This window comes from Sapajus apella, unplaced genomic scaffold (genome assembly GCF_009761245.1).
Source record: "Sapajus apella isolate SASKATOON/1434 unplaced genomic scaffold, GSC_monkey_1.0 scaffold15, whole genome shotgun sequence".
NCBI lineage: Eukaryota > Metazoa > Chordata > Mammalia > Primates > Cebidae > Sapajus > Sapajus apella.
The window spans coordinates 11,050,674-11,055,204 of record NW_022436955.1 but is presented as its reverse complement, the minus strand read 5'-3'; the positions used below and the strand labels follow the sequence as shown (position 1 = coordinate 11,055,204).

At 45.0% G+C, this 4,531-nt stretch overlaps 1 pseudogene across 1 annotated transcript; it reads left to right on the top strand.

The window, feature by feature from the left end:
* Positions 1–1,902: 1,902 nt before the first annotated feature.
* LOC116555554 lies at positions 1,903–3,859 on the top strand (annotated as a pseudogene). Its single transcript, XR_004270575.1, has one exon. The product of XR_004270575.1 is annotated as a protein O-glucosyltransferase 3 pseudogene (transcript).
* Positions 3,860–4,531: the final 672 nt, after the last annotated feature.

The following is a 4,531-nucleotide window of genomic DNA, read 5'->3' as shown; positions in this document are numbered from 1 at the left end:
TTTCAAGTAGCTGTGATTATAGGTGCCCACCACCACACCTGGCTAATTTCTGTATTTTTAGTAGAGATGGGGGTTTCTCCACATTGGCCAGGCTGGTCTCCAACCCCTAATCTCGAGTGATTTGCCCGGCTTGGCCTCCCAAAGTGCTGGGATTACAGGAGTGAGGCACTGCGCCTGGCCTCATTACATTTTTTATTGAGAAAACTTACATAACACAAAATTCACCATTTTAACCATTTTAAAGGGTACAGTCCAATGGTTTTTGTATATTCATGATGTTATGCAACCATTACAACTACCTAATTAGAAAACATTTGACATTTTTAGTTGTTGCAACTAAAGAAGTATGGTGCTACTGACACCTAGTGGACAGAGACCAGAAGTGCTGTTAAACAACTCACCAGAAAGAATTATCTGGACCCAGGCAGGGTTGGTGATAATCCCAACACTTTGGGAGGCAGAGGTGGGAGGATCAACTGAGCCCAAGAGTTGGAGACCAGCATGGGCAACAAAGTGTGACTCCATCTTTTCAAAAAATACAAAAAATTAGCCTGGTGTGGCAATGTGAGCCTGTGGTCCCAGCTACTTGGGAAGCTGAGCTGGGAGGATTGCTTGAGCCTGGGAAGGGAAGGTTGCAGTGAGCCATGATTGCACCACTGTACTCCAGCCTGGGCAACAGAGCAAGACTCTGTCTCAAGAAAAAAAGAAAAATAAATAAATGAATGAATTCTCTGGACCAAAATGTTAACAGCAGAGGTTGAGAAGCCTTGCTCTACACAATGAAAACACCATCACCACACCAACAGTAATTCAGCAGTATTATCCTGACTTGTTCCAAGAATAGCGTTTTAGCATTTTTATTTTAGTCCAGGAGGCAAGCAAGTTTCACAAATTGAATTTGGTTATGTCTCTCTAGTGTTTTTGTGTTTTGTTTGTTTGTTTTTTGAGATGAAGCTTTGCTCTTGTTGCCCAGGCTAGAGTGCAGTGGCGTGATTGTAGCTCACTACAACCTCTGCCTCCCAGCTTCAAGCGATTCTCCGGCTTCAGCCTCACAAGTAGCTGGGATTACAGGCAAGTGCCATCACGCCAGACTAATTTTGTGTATATATATATATTTTTTTTTTTTTTTTTTTTTGAGACAGTCTTGCACTGTCACCCAGGCTGTAGTACAGTGGCGTGATCTCGGCCCACTACAATCTCCACCTCCTGGGTTCAAGCAATTCTCCTGCCTCAGCCTCCCAAGTAGCTGGGACTACAGGTGTGTGCCGCCAAGCCCAGCTAATTTTTTTGTATTTTTTTTAGAGACAGGGTTTCTTCATGTTGCCCAGGAAGATCTTGATCCCCTGACCTTTTGATCTGACCGCTTTGACCTCCCAATGTGCTGGGATTACAGGCGTGAGCCATGGCACCTGGCGTATTTTTTTTTTTTTTTAAGTAGAGACTGAGTTTCTCCATGTTGGTCAGGCTGGTCTCGAACTCCTGACCTCAGGTGATCCACCCACCTTGGCCTCCCAAAGTGCTGGGATTACAGGCGTGAGCCACCACACCCAGCCTCTAGTGTCTTTTAATATAGAAGAGTATCCTCTGCCCCACACTCAGCCTGTTTGTTTTTTCATGTCATTGATTTTAGGAGTTCAGGCCAGGCCAGTTTTCTAGTATCATATTCTGGATTTACCTGATTGCTTCTTCAAGATTAGATTCACAGTCAACATTTTTGGCAAGAATGCTACATTGGTGATTTTTGCGTCACATCAGGAGGCCCATAATATAAGACTGCCGTGCTATTTACGATGTTGAAACTGGAAGATAACACAGTTAAGATGACAGAGTCCCCGCCCGGCCCGCGGCGCAACAGGCCCCTCCTCGCCGCCGCGGAGCTGGACCGCAGCTGCTCCGCCGACCATGCGCCGCCTCCCGCGGGCCCTGCTGCTGCTGCGGCTCGCCCTGCTGGTGGCCGCAGGCGCCCCGGAGGCGCTGGTGAGCGCGCCGCGGAGCATGGTGTGGGGGCCCGAGCTGCAGGCGGCCGTCGTCCTGCCGGTCCGCTATTTCTACCTGCAGGCGGTCAACTCAGAGGGCCAGAACTTCACTCGCGCGCCCCCAGGTCAAACACCATTCAAAGTAGTAGTCAAATCTCTTTCACCTAAAGAGCTGGTCCGGATTCATGTCCCTAAACCTTTGGACAGGAATGATGGAACATTTTTGATGAGATATAGGATAAATGAAACTGCCAATGAAGGGCTGAAGGTAGAGGTCCTTTATGGTGATGAACATGTGGCTCAGTCTCCCTATATTTTGAAAGGACCAGTATACCATGAGTACTGTGAGTGTCCAGAAAATCCTCAGGCCTGGCAGAAAACTCTTTCTTGTCCGACCACAGAACCACAGATTGCAAAAGATTTTGCTTCCTTTCCCAGCATCAATCTCCAGCAAATGCTAAACGAAGTCCCCAAAAGGTTTGGGGACGAGAGAGGTGCCGTTGTTCATTACACAATTCTCAATAACCACATTCACCGGAGATCTTTAGGGAAATACACGGACTTCAAAATGTTCTCTGATGAGCTTTTGTTATCACTGACAAGAAAGGTCCTCCTCCCAGATTTAGAATTTTATGTTAATCTTGGAGATTGGTCTTTGGAGCATCGAAAAGTCAATGGAACCCCCAGCCCCATACCTATCATTTCATGATGCAGCTCTCTGGATTCAAAAGATATTGTCCTTCCAACATATGACATCACCCACTTCACACTTGAAGCCATGAGGGGTGTTACAAATGATCTCCTCTCTATTCAGGGAAATACAGGGCCTTCCTGGATCAATAAAACAGAGAGAGCTTTCTTCAGAGGTAGAGACAGCCGAGAGGAGAGGCTCCAGTTGGTACAACTGTCAAAAAAAAAATCCTCAGCTACTAGATGCAGGAATTACAGGATATTTCTTTTTCCAAGAGAAAGAAAAGGAGCTTGGAAAAGCCAAGTTGATGGGTTTCTTTGATTTCTTCAAGTACAAGTATCAAGTTAATGTGGATGGGACCGTGGCTGCTTACAGATATCCATATCTCATGCTGGGTGACAGTCTGGTTTTAAAGCAGGACTCACCATATTATGAACATTTCTATACGGCACTAGAGCCTTGGAAGCATTATGTTCCAATTAAAAGAAATCTTGGTGATTTATTAGAGAAAGTTAAATGGGCTAAGGAAAATGATGAAGAAGCCAAGAAGATTGTAAAAGAAGGACAACTGATGGCTAGAGACCTACTACAGCCACACAGGCTTTACTGCTACTATTACCAAGTACTGCAGAAATATGCTGAGCGCCAGTCCAGCAAACCTGAAGTATGTGATGGAATGGAACTTGTTCCTCAGCCAGAAGACAGCACAGCCATCTGCCAGTGCCACAGGAAAAAGCCTTCAAGAGAAGAGCTTTGAGTCAGCCCAGATTCACACTCTTGTATAACCCAGCTACATCTTTAAGGAAAGATCAAATCTAAGCTGTGAAGGACAGTACAGAAGATTTTACCAAGTGGACTGCTTCTCTCAGTGGCTTTATATGTGTAGATGGATGTAGCCATACTGATTGAGCATTGCTTATATGAAATGCTTGGGACCAGGAGAGTTTCAGATTTCAGATTTGGGGATATTTGCATATACATAATGAGATATCTTGGGGATGAGACCCAAGCCTAAACACAAAATTCATTTATGTTTCATATATACCTTGTAAACATATCCTGAAGGTAATCTTATATAATACTTTTAATAATTTTATGCACGAAACAAAGTTTGTATAGATTGAAGTGTCAGAAAGCAAAGGTGTCACTATCTTAGTGGCCCATGTGGTGTCAGCACTCAAAAAGTTTTGGATTTTGCAGTTAAAAAAAAAAAAAAACAACACAGTTAAGATGACAGAATGAGGGTGCAGCCTTCCTCACCCCTTCTTCTCCAAGTATGGTGTACAGGCAGCTGCTGTAGTTTGTCTACCCTTTCTGAAAAGTAGCAAGCTGAGAGAGGTAGTGCATGTCTGTAGTCTCAGCTACTCAGGAGGCTGAGGCAGGAAGATTACTTGAGCCAGGGAATTCAAGCCTGCTGGGTTATACATGTCAGCCTGGGCTATGCAGTGAGATTATCTCAGAAAAAAAAAAAAAAAAAAAGTAAAAAACTGAAAAAGTCAGGGTAGCCTGAGGCAGATAACACTCAGCCAGAAGGAGGTCTTCAGAGCCTCCTCTCTTCTCTCATTTTTTTTTTTTTTTTGAGAGGGAGTTTCACTCTTGTTGCTTAGGCTGGAGTGCAATGGTGCAATCTCGGCTCACCACAACCTCTGCCTCCCAGGTTCAAGTGATTATCCTGCTTCAGCCTCCCAAGTAGCTGCAAGTACAGGCATGTGTCACTATGCCTGGCTAATTTTGTATTTTTTTTTTTTTTTTGGGACGGAGTTTTGCTCTTGTTACCCAGGCTGGAGTGCAATGGCGCGATCTCGGCTCACTGCAACCTCCGCCTCCTGGGTTCAGGCAATTCTCCTGACTCAGCCTCCTGAGT